Source organism: Heterodontus francisci, chromosome 13, assembly GCF_036365525.1.
Source record: "Heterodontus francisci isolate sHetFra1 chromosome 13, sHetFra1.hap1, whole genome shotgun sequence".
NCBI classification, from domain to species: domain Eukaryota; kingdom Metazoa; phylum Chordata; class Chondrichthyes; order Heterodontiformes; family Heterodontidae; genus Heterodontus; species Heterodontus francisci.
Window position 1 is genome coordinate 2718381 of NC_090383.1, and position 20062 is coordinate 2738442.

The window sequence follows — 20062 nt, forward strand, 5'->3', positions numbered from 1 at the left end:
CCCTGCTGCTTAACGGACAACTTCAAAATTATAGCCCTTCTCACGACCTCATTCCTCCTCTACTTCTGCAACTTCCTCCTTCCCTATATTCTGCTCACAATCTACCTTGTCCTCCTTTCCCAATCTCCTTCCTCCTCTTCCCTTAATCTCCTTCCTCCTCTTCCCTTAATCTCCCTCCTCCTCCTCCCTCAATCTCCTTCCTCCCCCAATCTCCCCCCTCCTCCTGCCCCATTCTCCCTCCTCCTCCTCCCCCAATCTCCCTCCTCCTCCTCTCCCATCTCCCTCCTCCTCACCCAATCTCCCTCCTCCTCCTCTCCAATCTCCCTCCTCCTCCTCCCCCAATCTCCCTCCTCCTGTCTCCTCCAATCTTCCTCCTCCACCTCCTCTCTCAATCTCCCTCCTCCACCTCCTCCAATCTCCCTCCTCCTCCTCCCCAATCTCCCTCCTTCCCCAATCTCCCTCCTCCTCCACCTCCTCCCCTAAATCACCCTCCTCCACCTCCTCCCCCAATCTTCCTCCTCCACTTCGTTCCCCAATCTCCCTCCTCCTCCTGCTCAAGTGTTAGTCACAACTCTGAAGTACTTAGGAAATAGTTTTCTGTTAAAAACATTATAGATTAGTGTAAAAGGGTTGAGGAAAACTATTGTACTTTCATCAAAGCATATTAAATGTATATTGATACACTCACCTTCCTTTGGAATAATCTTTTGCATCCACTTCCTTATTGAAACTGCTTTATTTTTACTTTCAAGAAGTCTCCAGGTTATACTTCCCTTTTCTTAATTGACCCCTAAGTCACTTAATAGTAGTTTATTTGCAATCTGTTTGAACAATTGAGTTTTTATAAATTAGCCCCAATTTTACCTGCCCATCCCTGGAGGTATTGCCTCAAAATGCTGACTTTCCTCTACCCCATCGTGTCGTCATCAGTTTTCATGTCTGTGCCCGCAGAGTGAGCACTGGTCAGATATTTAACTCCAATTCTGGCCTCTTACACATCCCTGATTTTAATCGCTCCACCATTGGTGGCCGTGCCTTCAGCTGCCTGAGCCCTAAGCTCTGGAATTTCCTCCCTTGACCTCTCCACCTTTCAACCTCTCTCTCTGCTCCTTTAAGACGCTCCTTAAAACCGACCTCTTTGACTGAGCTTCTGGTCACCTGTCCTAATATCTCCTTATGTGGTTCAATGTAAAATTTTTGTTTGATAATCGCTCCTGAGAAGCACCTTGGGATGTTTTACAATGTTAAAGGTGCTATATAAATGCAAGTATGCAAGTTGTTGCTGTTTTTGGGCAATCACAACTGATCCCAATCTTGTCGTCATTTGCCATCCATTCCCTCATGTCCGTCCACTACAATCAGAAGTGAGGAACTGATTTCTCTCCCTCTCTCACCGAGGCGCTCAGACCATTGGCGATGTTGGCTTTGCTCAGCTAGTGCCAGACTGCTAATTAAATGTAGAAGCTTTATGATTTATATGACTCAGTTTCACACTGTATTCACCAAACATGCCATGAGAAAGAAAGACTTGCATTTATATAGCGCCTTTAACGACCTCTGGACATCCCAAAACAGATACAAACCCAAACCCAATTTTACAGCCACTGAAATACTTTTTGAAATGTAGTCACTCTTATCATGTAGGAAATGCAGCAGCCAATTTGCGCACAGCAAGCTCCCACAAACAGCAATGTGATAATGACCGGATAATTTGTTTTCTGTGATGTTGATTGAGGGATGAATATTGGCCCAGGACACTGGGGAGAACTCCCCTGTTGTCTTTGAAATTGTGTCGTGGGATCTTTAACGTCCACCTGAGAGGGCAAACAGGGCCTCAGCTTAACATTTCATACAATAGACATGAGCGTAGCCAGGATGACTTTTCATGGTTACATGGTTACTGCACAAATGTTTCCGAAGACAATTTTCAAACTGTCAATATCAATGCCTCATTTCCTAAATGATTTTCTAATTTTTGTTCATTCTTGCTCTCAGAATATGAAGAATAGATAGTGCACGGTACAAAGTAATAAGTTAAAGATGATCTGTGAAACCATTTTAGAGGATGAGAGTATTCCTTATAAAAACAGTGGAAAACTAACTCTTACTAACTCTTAGGTGTCTTGAAGTCTATATTTGCCATGATATAGAGACACTAGTATATACTGATCATAACCCCCTAGCTGATGTGGAAAAATTCAAAAACCAGAATGCCAGACTATTTCGATGGAGTTTACTATTGCAACCCTTTCACTTAAAGATTATCCACATTGTGGGGAAAAACAATGTAATTGCTTTGTCTAGAATTCAACCTAGCTTTGAGTTATCTGAGTTCAAAGCTGATACAAAGCAGAACTGTATTAGTTATAGGTAAAGAATGAATGAGAATGAGTGTGCAAATGTGTTTTAATTTTTTTTCTAACTTCTGTTTTTTCCACTCTTTGTAATGAAACACATTTAAAAATGACATTACATTCCTCCAAGGATGGAAGTGTTATGAAAGTGCTGCCATTTTGTAATATTTTTGAGGACTCATGCTTTAGAATTGTGGAAATGGATTCCTTTGGAAACTGAAGTGATTCCATCGATGCTGGACTTTGATTTTTTGAAAAAGGTCACTGGAAGGACATTGGGACTTGAGCGTTCTGTTTAAAAACAACCCTACTGGATGTCTTGTGTCTTAAGCTAAATGAACAACAGGAGCCTTGGGAAGTTGTTCAAAGAGAAGTGACATGTCAAGATTTATGGTGGTCAAGAGTTGGTTTCATTTTTGAATACTGTTTAGAGTCAGTTGGAGGTCAGCCTGCTCAGAGGGATCAGTTCATCTGTTCCCCACCTTTCTGAGAAGCCCGGTAAATCCAGTGTGATAACTGAAACCCCAATGCCGTATTTCTCCCAGAAACCCTGCCAGAATAATCCTCAATGCCGCCTGAAAAGAAATGCTCCAGAAAGATCCCAGTAACAGCCGTCTACTCATATTTGGGACGCCAGAATAAAGGGACAATTGGTATCATTCCAAATCTTCTCCTTTTCTTTCAAGAGTTAACAAGTATTTGGCCAAAGTATTCTTTTTTTTGTTAAAAGATCACTGCAGAGAAAATTTCTTTATTTTTCCTTTAACTGGTCTTGTGTTTGCTGAATTTTATCGGCCCCTCGACACTGCGGGTCACGACACGGAGGCCGGTAAAATTCTGCGGAGAGAGGCCCGCCTCAACCTGCGACGTCGAGAAGGGCCCACCACAAATTACCGGCGGCAGCGGGACCTCGGTGTGGTCCCCCACCCCCCCCACACCGCACGGTGGTGACACCACAATTAGTATATGGTAAACAGTACTTACCGTTGCAGATTATGCAGCCCGCCGCCTCTCCATCGACACTTCCTGATTTTTCGCAGCCGTCATGTGCCGTACCGTTCACGATGGGAAAAGCCGGCGGGTCCACAGAGGCAGAAGGCTTCACGGCAGAAGGTAAGTTCTGTTATCCAGGGGTCTCACTCTACATTCTTAAAGGGAGGGGATCTGGGATTACTGGAGGGAAAGCTGTGCTGGCATGAAGGGAGCTACCATGTACCATCCCCCTGTTAAGAGTGCACGCTCTGTGTTTGTGAGGGGGCAATGGCACACGAGGCACCCTGTGTGTGGGGAGGGTGCCAGAAAGGTTCCCCATGGTAGGCTCATTCAGAAAGTAAGGAGGCATGGGATACAGGGAAAGTTGGCTGTCTGGATACAGAATTGGCTGGTCCATAGAAGACAGAGGGTGATAGTAGATGGAAAGTATTCAGCCTGGAGCTCGGTGACCAGTGGTGTGCCACAAGGATCTGTTCTGGGACCTCTGCTCTTTGTGATTTTTATAAATGTCTTGGATGAGGAAGTGGAAGGCTGGGTTAGCAAGTTTGCCGATGACACGAAGGCTGCTGGAGTTGTGGATAGTGTGGAGGGCTGTTGTAGGTTGCAACGGGACATTGACAGGATGCAGAGCTGGGCTGAGAAGTGGCAGATGGAGTTCAACCTGGAAAAGTGTGAAGTGATTCATTTTGGAAGGTCGGATTTGAATGCGGAATACAGGCTTAAAGACAGGATTCTTGGTAGTGTGGAGGAACAGAGGGATCTTGGGGTCCATGTCCATAGATTGCTCAAAGTTGCCACCCAAGTTGATAGGGTTGTTAAGAAGGCGTATGGTGTGTTGGCTTTCATTAACAGGGGGATTGAGTTTAAGAGCCGCGAGGTTATGCTGCAGCTCTATAAAGCCCTGGTTCGACCACACTTGGAATATTGTGTTCAGTTCTGGTCGCCTCATTATAGGAAGGATGTGGAAGCTTTAGAGAGGGTGCAGAGGAGATTTACCAGGATGCTGCCTGGACTGGAGGGCATGTCCTACAAAGAAAGATTGAGGGAGCTGGGGCTTTTCTCATTGGAGCGAAGAAGGATGAGAGGTGACTTGATAGAGGTGTACAAGATGATGAGAGGCATAGATAGAGTGGATAGCCAGAGACTTTTTCCCAGGGTGGAAAGGGCTATCACCAGGGGGCATAATTTTAAGATGATTGGAGGAAGGTTTCGGGGAGATGTCAGAGGTAGGTTCTTTACACAGAGAGTGGTGGGTGCGTGGAATGCACTGCCAGCGGTGGTAGTAGAAGCAGACACATTAGGGACATTTAAGCGACTCTTGGATAGGTACATGGATGATAGTAGAATGAAGGGTAGGTAGTTAGTTTGATCTTAGAGTAGGTTAAAGGTTCGGCCCAACATCGTGGGCCGAAGGGCTTGTACTGTGCTGTACTGTTCTATGTTCTATGTTCTAAAGGGCAGGAGCATTAAGGTTATATGGATGGTGGGGGCGATCTATTCAGCTGGTAGGATCTTGATGTGGTCATGCTGTGCCATTCTGAGTGTTGGCCAAGATGGGCAATGCCATGGCACACCACATAGTTGATCCAGGAAAGCAGCTGATGTACCCGTCAACACCAATCCCTGCCCTGTTAGGAACCTTCGAATATATGCAGGGTTCAACTTTATTTCTCACATAGAAATAGGTATGGCTCATCCTACATTGTGTGATTCTCTGCACATGAGGATCCGTATGCGCCCGAGGCAATATCAACAGGCATGTGCGATCTATGTGGAGGTCCTCGGTCATGCCATCGGATATCAGAGCACCAGTGTCAGAGGAGATTGTGCATGTAGAGAGGGTGATGACATGCCTCTGTGCCCTGCTCAAGGATAACCAGCAGCCCATGGGCACCAGTGGACATCCCATGCTTTTCTTCCTCAGTGGCAGCCGTTCTCAAGCCTGACCCCTCTGCAGCTTTTTAGGGGTCCACCAGAGACCTTTGTGGGGTCACTCAGTCAGCAGTGCACCGCTGCATCAGGGAGATCACCAATGTCCTGCACCGGAGGGCCAGTGAGGATGTTCGCTTCAGGACAGACTCTCACAGCCCGGCCCAGAGGGCCATTGGTTCTGGCACCATTGCCGGAGAACCATAGGTTGTAATGTTCATAGACTGCACTCATGTGGTCATCAGGCCTCCCGCCAGGCTACCACCTGCAGACGTCACCATTAAAGGAGCCCTCTCAATCTAGGTGAAGCTGGTATGTGCTTGCAGTGAATGTGTTTCCGCTTCTCAGGCAGCTGGCATGACACCTTGCGCCAGTCCCGGCTGCCACCGCTGTTCACTGAACTGGCTCAGATGGAGGGGTGGCTTCTTGAAAATAAGGGCTATCCTTTGCAGACATGGCTCCCGACACCAGTGAGAGACTCCGCTAATGCTCCAGAGGAGAGATACAACGCCAGACACTGAGCTATAAGAGCCACTATTGAGCAGGAGATCAGCATGCTGAAAGAGCACCTCCAGTGCCTGGATGGATAGGGTGATGCCCTGTACTATGGGCCAAAAAGGCCAGCTCCTTTCTTTGCTGCTCTGCACAACTACGCACCCAACAGGGGCCAGGCCTGGCATGATGAGGAGAGAACAGGATTCCTCCTGGGACTATGAGGATGCTGAGGACCTACAACATGAAAGGCGCATGGGAAGGTGGATGGCACACGGCTCTGCACGCAGGGCTAGCAGTGAGCTAGGGATGTACGTGGCTGATCAGATAGAGACTGTCTGCTCCATAGGAAATGACATGAGCTCTGCAAGCCACACATCACCCTCGCTCACCTGCTGTGCACCAGTCCACATCTGCAGCATTCCTGTGTAAACCATTAGAGGCAGCAGCTGACTGAGCCAATGTCCATGTCACTGCATCCGTGGAGACGCTCATGAGTAATGGCGGCCTGGCAATGATGTTATTGTATACGTTGGCTCTCCTGAAGGGCCAATGGTGCAAAGGGATGTGACATTGGCACTACATACTGGTACCCATCATTCGCACAGAGAAAAGGACACACATGTTGGTGAGGAACATTTAGTGAAAGACGTATTTACATTGCTGTGACACCCATGCATTCCCATTTGTGTCAGTGTTTTCTCTGTTAACCTCTGTAATACCTTTTATGGTCTATTTAAGTCTCACGTCCTGGAATGTGCAAATTTAAGATTATTCACCCAGGTGCGGCACGCCTACAAGAAGGAATGTTACACTTGAGTGGGAGAAGAGGATCGGAACTTCACAGGACACTGGGACACAGCAGGGTAAGTATGTGGCAGCAAAGCGGAAAGTGCTGGGGTCACTCAGCAGGTCAGGCAGCATCTATGGACAGAGAAGCAGAGTTAACTTTCAGGTCTGTGAACTTGGTCAAGTTAACTCTGCTTCTCTCTCCACAGATGCTGCCTGACCTGCTGGATTTCTGCAGCACTTTCTGCTTTGCTGCTAGATTGACAGCAGCCCCACTCTTCAGCAGTCAGGAAGCAGGTGCTGGGGCGTTTAAAATAGGGCCCGGCACCTGCTGTACAGCTGTCAAAGACTCTCTCACTGCGCCAAATGTCCCACCTCTCCCCACGTGATACGGGGAAGCGCTGCTCGGTGCCGTGATGCTAATGAACCCCCACGTGTAATATCGCGGGGGCTCTGCGGCGGCCACTAAATGTGGGCACCCTGCTGAGCTGCGCAGAGGCACCTGAATAAAATTCGGCCCTGTGCGTGTGTCTCAGAAAGCTTCATTCATTGCTAAAAAGTGGTCTGAAAGCTTTATATTTCATGGTGTTCCTGTACTGTCCAATATCTGGCACCAATATCGAACTAGACAATAGCAGAGTGTAGAAATGTACCAATAGTGTCCCCTTGTGGTCAGAACTGGACATTCATGTTATATGTGGCTCAATGTCACTCGAATCTTCTCAAAAGTTGGCCGAGACAAGACCTAATAAGACAAGGTCAGATAAAAGTATTTAAGCTGCATCACACAGATATGATCAGGCTCATCTGTTGCAAACAATACAATCTGCCTTTGCCTAACGATACAAGACAGTGAACATACTACCTCAGCTCATCTGACTTAAACATAACAGCTTCTAACTAAACCTGGGAGCCTTTCCTCCCTCGCAGCATTCCATTAAGTATCAGTTTGCCGACTTGTGTCTCTGTCTCTATATTTATCTCCCTTTGTTCACAGCCAGATGGGAAGACTCACACAAGTCCCACTGAGCAGCTGGGAACACAGGCAACTCAACACGACGGGTTGGAGATGCTCACTGGATTCCTGAGACAGATCAGCGGAGTTGGATGGTTTGGTTCCATCACCTTACCATCAGATTCAGTTGATAAATATTATGTAGGCTCCCACTTCTGGAGAGTTACTGCCTGAACCAAACCCTCAGCATCACTGCATATTTCCAGGGCAGGAAGAATCAAAATTACAGACGGAAAATTTGTAATAACAAATAAAGCTCCTTGATGGCTGAACTGGTTGAAATATTGTGTCGTGTCAGCCATCAAGGTACAGTGCAGTTCGTAGCACTCTCTGGCCTATGAGTCAGAAGGTTGAAGATTCGAGTCCCACTCCAGAGATTTGAGCACAACAACCTCGGCTGTCACTCCACTGCAGTACTGAGGGGGACCTGCACTGTTGGAGGTACCATCTTTCAGAGGAGGTATTAAACTGAAGCCCTGTCTGCCCTGTCAGGTGGATGTAAAAGATCCCATGTCCACTATTTCGAAGAAGAGGAGTTCTCCCTGGTATCCTGATTAATATTTATCCCTCAACCAACATCATCAAAACAGATTATCTGGTCATTATCACATTGCTGTTTGCGGGAGCTTGCTGTGCGCAAATAAGCTGCTGTGATTCTTTTTTACAACAGTGGCTACACTTCAAAAGTTCTTCATTGGCTATAAAGCACTTTGAGACGTCCAGTGGTCATGAACAGTGCTATATAAATACAAGTCTTTCTTTTATTTCTTTTTCACCAAAGGGGTAGAAAGGGAGAGAATTCATTTGTAGTTTAATTCATGGCAACCAAACTATAAAAGAGAATGAATGCCTGGGCAAACCGGTCATTGAATAATTGATTGGTTAGGGGATAGTCAGAAATTAGCTCATTCCACGGACTAAATGCTGGACATTATCAGACCAGTAATGTAACAGTCCGAGTTCTGATGGAAGGAGTGCATTGAAAAGACATGTGTACATTCTGCAACTTGTTAGAACCAGTAGCAGTGGATCTGGTATTTTATTCATTTAGGAACCGGGAAAGTGAGGAGGTGATTCAATTAATTATTGACTGCTTCTGACAGTGAATGTGGGACTTGGGCTTTTGGAAATGTGAGGAGACTAGAAAGGGGATATCTCCTCGAAATCTTAACCGTCACAGAATCATAGAATGATACAGCACCGACCAACAGGCCCATTGTTCCTGTGCCCAGCTCTTTGAAAGAACTATCCCATTAGTCTCACTCTCCTGTTCTTTACCCATATTTCTGCAATTTATTTCCCTTCACATATTTATCTAATTCTCTTCTGAAAATTACTCTAGAATCTGCTTCCACCACTGACATAAGCGTTTGCAAATTTGGAAGAAAGAACTTACATTTATATAGTACCTGTCACATCCTCAGGTTATCTCAAAGTGTTTCGCCTCCAATGAATTACTTCTTTAAAATGCAATGACTATTTTTATGTAATCCAAACACAGCTGCCAATTTGTGCACAGCAGGTGTCCCACAAACAGCACTGGGAGATAAAATGCCGGTTAATCTGTTTGTGCTGGTACTGGTTGAATGAAGAATGAAGACAAAGCAAAATATTAATTCATCAATGAAGTGCAGCAATCAATCAAAGCCAAGAGGGGAAACTTACTTAATTCACAGAAACAAAGAAATTCTAATGAAAATGAATTTGCTTTGCCCCATATTTTTTCCTTATTTTCCCATTTTCTAAGGATGACCAGTGTCTCCTGCTAACTCAGTCAAGAGCTAATATATCATGAATAAACACTGGTGCTGAGTTTTGTTTTTGAGTTTTTGTACAGTAGAGAGTAGTCGGAAGCAAGAATCTCCTACACTTCCACTTCCCTACCCGAACTGCAGTGGCCGACTGCAGCCAACTCAACACAGATCCAACCTCAGGCTTTGTGTTGACCAGCACTCATCCTTCAACCAACACCACCAAGACTGATTAAATAGTCATTTATTTCATTGCTGCTATGTGATCTTGCTGTCTGCACATTGGACATCATGTTTTCCTGCAAAGCACCTTTGAATACACTTAAATAGTTACTGTCTCTGAAGCACTTTGGAATGCCCTGAGGATATAAAAGGTCTTTGATGAATGCAAATCTGTTTGTTCTTTTCAGCAGTACAGAAACATTCTGGTTACAATGATGGTAATGTACTGACACATTGAACTGGAGCACTGTTGTGTAATGTCATGGAGTGATGTGATTGGGACACATGCACACTGCTACAATCAGGTGAGGTGCAGGCGAAAGGCTCCCCTCTTGTCCCTGTCCCTGACCACAACAAGGTTTATTCCTTTTTCAACAGTGGATGTGTTTACCAATTCAGTGAGAGTTTAACCCTTTACGTGCTATGATCATAAAGGAACCAATTGGACAGGTTTTCTTGAGTTTAAACAAGAAAGAGATGAGTTTATTGTACTATAAAATCAAATCCTGATTGAAGTAAAATTAATAAACTAAGCTCCAGCTTTCACACTCACACACACATACACACACACACACACACACACAAGAATCACACACACACTAATAGGCTACAGAGTGATGAAGAAGGGTTTGCTTGGATTAGAGTCCAGAACAAATAAAAATAATATACAGTCTGTGGGGTCTGGTAATTCAGTTGTCTTCTGACTAAAATTCGTGGTCCTGAAGTCTCTGGCTGGTGGAAGTGCACTTGCAGCTGGTCCACCAGGTTCAGGGTTTTCTTGGAAGCAGTGATGTAGGTGGCTTCCCCTGCGCCCCCTGCCCAGGTCTCTGTCTGCAGCAATGGTAGACTTGGATGCTCCACAATTGCAGACAGATTTCGAAACTGGCTATGTTGCCTGGAGAGAGATACACACACACACACACAGCCTTACCGGGGTCTTGCATTGGTTGGCTGTCAAAGCTTGTCTGCTCTGTGTAACAAAAAACTCCAAGTTCACACAGCCTGGGGAGACTGTCACATGCTTCTCTCAGTATTTTTTTTCTTCAATGAGGTCCAAAGTCTAAGAATCCCAAATCTCTCTCGGGTCATACTGTTTCAATGTTTAACCCCTGGAGGTACGTCTCCACTAGTGAATGCTCCAAGATGGCTTTGAATGTCCTGCTAATGAGGGTTATACTGGACAATTTACTCAACTGTTCAAGCCATTGTCCTGGATGGGAGCTTTGTAGACATGCGTCTCCACTTCGATGTCCTGGAATGTGAGGTATCTCAATGCAAATCGTGGTGGCTATCTTAACTGCCAGTTTTTTTTAAAGTTAACTGCAGGATTCCCTCTTTCCTTTATAAAAATTTAATGTAAGTTTCCAACCGATTCATTAAAAATCCTCCTTCAGCAAAGCATGTTTTCTTGACAACACGATTACCGACAATTCAAAGTTTGTAGTCTCAGTCATATTCCCTGTAGGAAAACAAGTCAAAGTAGAGACAATCCAATCAGTTTGAATCAAAACAGCAGGAATTTACGTAACAGACATCATACACGACAACATCACATTGTTACAAAAAAGCTAACTTGCAGTTTGTGAAATGCTGAGTTATAGAAATTCCTAATTACTCCTACAAAACATTGCAGTGTGTAGGACTGCTTGGAATTCCAATGGGTAGATTTGGAGCATGTTTAGATCTACTGCATGTTTAAAGGTCTAAATATGTAGGTACCTTTTGTCTAACTCCCTTCAAGAAGGTGGTACAACATGTTGAACATGCACCCAGTGAGATTGAGAGGTACAATAGCTAGAAATGACTGTTATTTGATATTAGCAGATAAACATGTAATGTGTTTATATTACATTTTTTCTCCGTTATGTTAATTGAGGCAGTCAACAATTTTAACAAACAGATTCCTATCCACTAATGAAGTGAGCTGAGGAATGACAATTGTGCGAGATCAATTGTTAATGTTAAATCTGCAACTGATCCATTTTTGTTAGCCAAAGGTATTAAGGGATATGGGCCACACAGATCATCCATGATCTCATTGAATGAACGAACAGGCTCGAGGGGCTGAATGGCCTGTTCCTGTTTCTATGGTCTCCATATACCTTGGTTAGACTGCACTTGGAGTACGGTGTACAGTCCAGGGCACCATATTATAAAAAGGATATAGAGGCATGGGAGAGACATGCAAAAAAGATTTACAAGGTTGATACCAAAACTGAGATGTTATTTGCATCAGAAAAGGATGAGCAGAGAAGTGAAGGCTGAGGGATGATCTAATATCAGTCTTTAAAATTATGCAGGGCTTTGATAGAGTGTGTTTCTGCTTGTGGAGAAAAGCAAAACTAGAGGACAGCAATATAAGATAGTCACCAAGAAATCAAGTAGGGAATTCAGGAGAAACTTCTTTACCCAGAGAGTGGTGAGAATGTGGAACTCGCTACCACAGGGAGTGGTTGAGATGAATAGTATTGATACATTTAAGAGGAAGCTGGATAAACACAGGAAGGAGAAAGGAATAGAAGGATATGTTGATAGGGTGAGATGAAGTTGGGTGGTAGGAGGCTCATGTGGAGCATAAATACTGGTGTGGACAAGTTAGGCCAGATGGCCTGTTTCTGTGCTGTAAATTCCACGTAAGAATGCCTCACCCTTTTCAACAGAGAGCAATTATTTCCTCTGCTAGGTAAATGCAGAACATGGAAGCTTAAAGTTAGCGTTAGGTCATTTAGGAGTGAAATCAGGAAACACTTTTTCACTCAAAGGATAGTAAAAATCTGAATGTGTTTCCCTAAAAAGCTGTGGAGACTGGGGTTCGATTGAAATTTCCAAGACTTAGCTTGGTAGATTTTGATTGGGTAAGGCTATCTAGGGATATGGAGCAAAGGCAGGAAAATGGAGTTGAGATACAGAATGGAGGAACAGGCTCAAAGGGCTGACTCGCCTCCTCCTATTCCGAAAGGCAGTGCATGTTCATCTCCAACAACACCATTGATAGATCCAAAAGCATTGACATCACTGAATCTTCCACGATCCACATCCTGGGGGGTTACCATTGACTAGAAACTTCATTGGACCAGCCATATAAATACTGGTCTCGTGGCTACACGAGCAGGTCAGAGGCTGGGAATCCTGAGGCGAGTAACTCACCTCCTGATTCCCCAAAGCCTGTCCACCATCTACAAGGCACAAGTCAGGAGTGTGATGGAATACTCTCCACTTGCCTGGATGGGTACAGCTCCAACAACACTCAAGAAACTCGACACCATCCAGGACAAAGCAGCCCGCTTGATTGGCACCCCATCCACAAATATTCACTCCCTCCATCACTGACGTACAGTGGCAGCAGCGGTACCATCTACAAGATACACTGCAGCAACCGTTATGACCGAGGTGGGAGGAGTGCACTGTTTATTCTAGATCCACTTCTCCACGGGTCACAACATATATTTAAATTTTTTCCCACTTACTGATAATGTCAATCATGGACTCTATTTTTATCCCAGAATAAAATACACCAACCAGGTTTCTTTAATAAACAACAAAATTATCAGTTTATTATAAAACAAGTCTTAACCAGTAATGAGGCAAAACATTAACACACAGATTGAAATATGAAAGATCCCTTTTGACCTTAGAGAGACACACATACACACACACACATCCCACCCTTCCCCCCCACCCCCCCCCCCCCACCCCCCCCCCCCATGGTTAAATGAAAAAATAAAAAGATTTTCTCTTTAGAGCTCTTACAAAAAAAGAATACTTTGGTCAAATACTTGCTAATTCTTGAAGAAAAAAGAGATATGGAAAGATTTCAGATGTCCTTTGTTTTGGTTTGGCACCCCAAATACATGTAGACGGCTGTCACTAGGATCTTCCGAGAACAGTTCTTTTCAGGTGACATTGAAGATCAGTTTGGGTAGGCTTTCCAGGAAGAATGCAGCAACAGGGGTTTCAGGACAGGCCTTGCAGAAGGAATGCAGCATCAATTTCTCTATTTCTTATATTCGCTTCTCAGAGCTTCTCAAAGAGATGGAAAAACTGGCAGCCTTTTCAAAGAGCTGGAACAGGCTGAGTTGGGGTTTGTCCTTGGCAGGTTGATTCTTTAACTCTTTTTCAGAACATTGTCCATACCCCAACTGCCTGTCCAAAGTGAAACCAAAAACATCTCAGGAGTCAAGCCTCCTGACCCCTATAAATCTTGACCTATCACTTCTCTGTAAACATCTTCCCCAAGTCAAAAAAGCCCCCACTGGATATTTATCTCAAAACATGTGCCTTCCAGTAACTGTTGTTTATAAACCAAGTCCAAAAGACCTTTTGATGACCTCTTCTTAAAATAACACAAATGCCAGCATCTATGGAATCTTTATTCAGTTTTAAAACACAAATTCTCATAACTTAACAAAAAAAATATAAGCACTTGTAACACAACACACCAAGACTCCTTCAACATCACCTTCTGAATCCGCGACCTTGTCCACCGCGAAGGACAAGGACAGTATTTGCATGGGAACACCACCACCTGCAAGTTCCCCTCCAAGTCACACACCATCCTGACTTGGAACTATATCGCCGTTCCTTCACTGTCGCTGGGTCAAAATCCTGGAACTCCCTTCCTAACAGCACTGTGGGTGTACCTACCCCACACAGACTGCAGTGGTTCAAGAAAATGGCTCACCACCACTTTCTCAAGGGCAGTTAGGGATAGGCAATAAATGCTGGCCTGGCCAGCGATGCCCACATCCCATGAATGAATTTTACATATCCAGTATGTTGATTTATCGGATCATTCTTTACAACTTATATCTTGTGTCTGTCTGAATCCTCCTGCAGGCTATGTGTTATGTGCTAAAACATAAAATTGGTGCACAGTGGCGCAGTGGTTAGCACTGCAGCCTCACAGCTCCAGCGACCTGGGTTCAATTCTGGGTACTGCCTGTGTGGAGTTTGCAAGTTCTCCCTGTGACCGCGTGGGTTTTCGCCAGGTGCTCCGGTTTCCTCCCACAGCCAAAGACTTGCAGGTTGATAGGTAAATTGGCCATTGTAAATTGTCCCTAGTGTAGGTAGGTGGTAAGAGATTGGTGGGATGTAGTAGGGAATATGGGATTAATGTAGGATTAGTATAAATGGGTGGTTGTTGGTTGGCACAGACTCGGTGGGCCGAAGGGCCTGTTTCAGTGCTATATCTCTCTATGATTTATACAGGGGCTGATTGATTCATTGTCAGCTTTCTGCTGGTGACAGTCAGTAGATTGTTAAAGGCCCCTGGACAATTCTACAATTCTGAACAGACTAGGAAACTATTTAGGAATTTCTAGATTGGAGGACCCTTTCCATTCAGCTAATTGAGAGTTAATAGGTGTTATTAATTATAAACTGTAATCCTACTGCCAGGTGGTGTTGGCAATGCAGGAGGAGGGGCAACGGCAGGGAAATGGGTGTACAGAAATGATTTTTCTAACTGTACACCTGTCCCAGATGGTAACGTCTGATCTCACCTACAACACCAGCTGCCTGGTCTTATAAAACAGAAATTCCTGCAATGTTGGACACTGGTCCCTCCTGATCATAAAGCCCTCGAAGGAAGTTCATGAAAAGAAGTTAGAGCTGACATTTTGCACACCCACTGCAACATGTATGAATGTGAAATTCAGGCTGGCACTAGCAGGAAGCTGGGATGGGGGCACAGCTTGGGAAGGAGAAATAAGAAGTCTTAGTGCATCTGGTAGGAACAGGGCATTTGTTACCCACAGACCAGTCAGTCAGTAGAAGGCTGGAGACTGGGCTCCATAACAGTTTCCATTTACTGCATGTGCAGGAGTACTAACTTGAAAGACATTATGACCCATGCACCAAGGGAAGGGAAATGGTAGGCTTCATCAGTGTCTTGATGCATCACGCCTCAAAACAGAGAGCTGGTGAAAGGTAGAGATTAAGCTTTGGTTTAGTAGAAAATGCCAGTTTGCTGTAAGTTACATTGAGTATTTAAAAAAATATATTCGCACACTAAATGTGGGCGTTGCTGGCCAGGCCAGCATTTATTGCCCATCCCTAATTGCCCTTGAGAAGGTGGTGGTGAGCTGCCTTCTTGAACCGCTGCAGTCCATGTGGGGTAGGTACACCCACAGTGCTGTTAGGAATGGGAGTTCCAGGATTTTGACCCAGCGACAGTGAAGGAACAGCGATATAGTTCCAAGTCAGGATGGTGTGTGACTTAGAGGGGAACTTGCAGGTGGTGGTGCAGGTGGTGGTGTTCCCATGTGTCTGCTGCCCTTGTTCTTCTAGTTGGTAGAGGTCGTGGGTTTGGAAGGTGCTGTTTAAGGAGCCTTGGTGCGTTGCAGCAGTGCATCTTGTAGATGGTACACACTGATGCCACTGTGTCTCAGTGGTGAAGGGAGTGAATGTTGAAGGTGGTGGATGGGGTGCCAATCAAGCGGGCAGCTTTGTCCTGGATGGTGTCGAGTTTCTTGAGTGTTGTTGGAGCTGCACCCATCCAGGCAAGTGGAGAGTATTCCATCACACTCCTGACTTGTGCCTTGTAGATGGTGGACAGGCTTTGGGGAGTCAGGAGGTGAGTTACTCGCCGCAGAATTCCCAGCCGCTGACCTGCTCGTGTAGCCACGAGACCAGTATTTATATGGCATCCTTGATGCCATACTCTGTCAAATGCTGCCTTGCTGTCGAGGGCTGTCACTCTCACCTCACCTCTTGAGTTCAGCTCATTTGTCCATGTTTGAACCAAGGCTGTAATGAGGTCAGGAGCTGAGTGGCCCTGGCGGAACCCAAACTGAGCGTCACTGAGCAGGTTATTGCTAAGCAAGTGCTGCTTGATGGCACTGTTGATGACACCTTCCATCACTTTACTGATGATTGAGAGTACCCTGATGGGGTGGTAATTGGCCGGGTTAGATTTGTCCTGCTTTTTGTGTACAGGACATATTTGGGCAATTTTCCACAGTGCCGGGTAGATGCCAGTGTTGTATCTGTACTGGAACAGCTTGGCTAGGGACACAGCAAGTTCTGGAGCACAGGTCTTCAGTACTATTGTCAGAATGTTGTCAGGATCCATAGCCTTTCCAATATTAAGTGCCTTCAGCTATTTCTTGATATCACGTGGAGTGAATCGGATTGGCTGAAGACTGACATCTGTGATGCTGGGGACCTCAGGAAGAGGCCGAGTTGGATCATCAACTCAGCACTTCTGGCTGAAGATTGTTGCAAATGCTTCAGCCTTATCTTTTGCACTGATGTGCTGGGCTCCCCCATCATTGAGGATGGGGATATTTGTGGAGCCACCTCCTCCTGATACTTGCTTAATTGTCCACTGCCATTCATGACTTAGTGTACAGTACAGAAACAGGCCATTCAGCCCAACTGATCCATGCTGGTATTTCTGCTCCACACGAGCCTCCTCCCATCTTAGTTCGTCTCACCCTCTCAGCAAAGCCATCAATTCCTTTCTCCCACATGTGTTTATCCAGCTTCCCCTTTAATACATCTATTCTATTCACCTCAACCACTCCTGTGGTAGGGAGTTGCACATTTTCACCACTCTCTGGGTAAAAAAGAGGTTTGAAGCAGGGAAAGAGAGACAGAACTGTTTTTTTCGGTGTATATTGACTTGTAAAATGATGCTGGACCCAAGCAAAGGACAAAGTTTGCAGAATTTATTAATTTTAATGTTACAAGCTACAAATGTTATGAGATTGATTGAATTTCACAAAATTCTGTTCTATTTAGTTAAGTTCTTTATATAAAATAAACCATTCATGGTTTACAGTTGGCCTCATCTCACCGAGTGTGCTTTCTTACGTGTCTTGGGACATTTCACTGTGTCAATGGTGCTATAGAAATGCAAGATGTTGTTATTGTTCACACTTCATCTTGCAGAAGATTGGAGAGATGCATTCAGGAGATCACAGAATTCAACATGCCCAATGAGGCTTATTGTTCGGGGCCCAAGTCATGCTCAGGTGTAACTGATATAATGCAGTAAAGGAACTGTCCGGATTGTAGGATATTTTGAGATCTACTTACAGGTGTTGTCGCACCTGAGACAATATCTATTGTAGATCCAAAATTGTAACAAAGCTTCTCCTTATTAACTATCTCATCCTGAAAGAGTATTTCAATGGTCCTGATTCAAAGCTGATTTCCTATCCCTCACTAAGACCACCCTGTCTGGCTTACCTGGCAGTACATCTCTACAGGCAAAGCACTCTCATTCTGAGAAGCAAAATATATAATTTCTGAAACCAGTTCAGTAGCAGAGAAAGCATTGTAATGATACACATGGCCAATCTGCAGTGTACTTTTCTTATTCTTTATCAGTGAAGGAAAGATTTTGATGAAACAATGTGGCTTTATGTGAAATTGTAGGATACAAAATATCTTAGCGTTTAAATGACCAGGAGTTTTAATTTTGGGAATTACTATTGAGTCTTTGACTGCACATCCATTTCATATTAGGCACAGAAATAGTAACACATCATTTTGTCTTATTTTTATAGACAGGTAGATTGAGACAGATGGACAGTTTGGATCTGTACAGTTTATTAGATTAATCACCTATCTATACTGATTAAATTACTTTCCTGCAGTTTGTTTTGATAGCAAATTAGCATTGGGAGATTAACACTGTTCCCAATGATGCTGCTGACCTATTTGTTCTCGGCATTGATCTGTCTATCAACAATCGTGATTCAAACAACCTCCATCCCATTGACTTTTTTTTATTCTTTCACGAGATGTGGGCGTTGCTGGCAAGGCCAGCATTTGTTGCCCATCCCTAATTGCTCTGAATGGAATCACGTGGTTAAAAATAGATTCATCATGCTTGTATTTTCTATGGGACATCCTTAAAAAAGATCCGCATTGAAGTCACTAAAAGATCAAAATAATGTACATTAAAAAATATAAACATCCATATTAAATAATACTTCTTTGGCCTCCTTGTCTCAAGAGACAATGGGTAAGCGCCTGGAGGTGGTCAGTGGTTTGTGAAGCAGCGCCTGGAGTGGCTATAAAGGCCAATTCTAGAGTGACAGACTCTCCTACAGGTGCTGCAGAAAAATTTGTTTGTCGGGGCTGTTACACAGTTGGCTCTCTCCTTGCGCTTTTGTCTTTTTTCCTGCCAACTGCTAAGTCTATTCAACTTGCCACACTTTAGCCCCGCCTTTATGGCTGCCCGCCAGCTCTGGCGAATGCTGGCAACTGACTCCCACGACTTGTGATCAATGTCACAGGACTTCATGTTGCGTTTGCAGACGTTTTTAAAGCGGAGACAAGGACGGCCGGTGGGTCTGATACCAGTGGCGAGCTCGCTGTACAATGTGTCTTTGGGGATCCTGCCATCTGCCATGCGGCTCACTTGGCCAAGCCATCTCAAGCGCCGCTGACTCAGTAGTGTGTATAAGCTGGGGATGTTGGCTGCCTCGAGGACTTCTGTGTTGGAGATACGGTCCTGCTACCTGATGCCAAGTATTCTCTGAAGGCAGCGAAGATGGAATGAATTGAGACGTCGCTGTTGGCTGACATACGTTGTCTAGGCCTCGCTGCCGTAGAGCAAGGTACTGAGGATACAGGCTTGAAACACTCGGACTTTTGTGTTCCGTGTCAATGCGCCATTTTCCCACACTCTCTTGGCCAGCCTGGACATAGCAGTGGACGCCTTTCCCATGTGCTTGTTGATTTCTGCATCGGGAGAGAGGCATGTCTACCCTGAGGCACAGTGTGGCTTTCAAGCAGAGAGATCCACCATTGACATGCTGTTCTCCCTTCGCCAGCTACAGGAGAAATGCCGCGAACAACAGATGCCCCTCTACGTTGCTTTCATTGATCTCACCAAAGCCTTTGACCTCGTCAGCAGACGTGGTCTCTTCAGACTACTAGAAAAGATCGGATGTCCACCAAAACTACTAAGTATCATCACCTCATTCCATGACAACATGAAAGGCACAATTCAGCACAGCGATGCCTCATCAGACCCCTTTCCTATCCTGAGTGGCGTGAAACAGGGCTGTGTTCTCACACCTACACTGTTTGGGATCTTCTTCTCCCTGCTGCTGTCACATGCGTTCAAGTCTTCAGAAGAAGGAATTTTTCTCCACACAAGATCAGATGGCAGGTTGTTCAACCTTGCCTGTCTAACAGCAAAGACCAAAGTACGGAAAGTCCTCATCAGGGAACTCCTCTTTGCTGATGATGCTGCATTAACATCTCACACTGAAGTGTCTGCAGAGACTCATTGACAGGACTGCGGCTGCCTGCAACGAATTTGGCCGAACCATCAGTCTTAAGAAATCGTACATCATGGGACAGGACGTCAGAAATGCTCCATCCATCAATATCGGCGACCACGCTCTGGAAGTGGTTCAAGAGTTCACCTACCTAGGCTCAACCATTAAATGATAGCTGGGTGCTTATCGAGTATAATGGTGAGTGTGTTTGATATATTGTCTGCTGTAATTCCTGTTTTAAAATTTGTGCTCCAGTTATATAAAATAAGAATGGAA

The 20062-nt window shown here is 44.8% G+C and overlaps 1 long non-coding RNA gene across 1 annotated transcript in view; it reads right to left on the reverse strand.

Annotated features, from left to right (window-relative positions):
* Nucleotides 1-10095: 10095 nt before the first annotated feature.
* LOC137376180 (uncharacterized) overlaps nucleotides 10096-20062 on the reverse strand; it is a 48745-nt gene continuing 38778 nt past the window's right edge. The window contains exon 3 of the long non-coding RNA XR_010976141.1: nucleotides 10096-11004. This is a non-coding gene — a long non-coding RNA (uncharacterized lncRNA). The remainder of the gene's footprint in view (nucleotides 11005-20062) is intronic.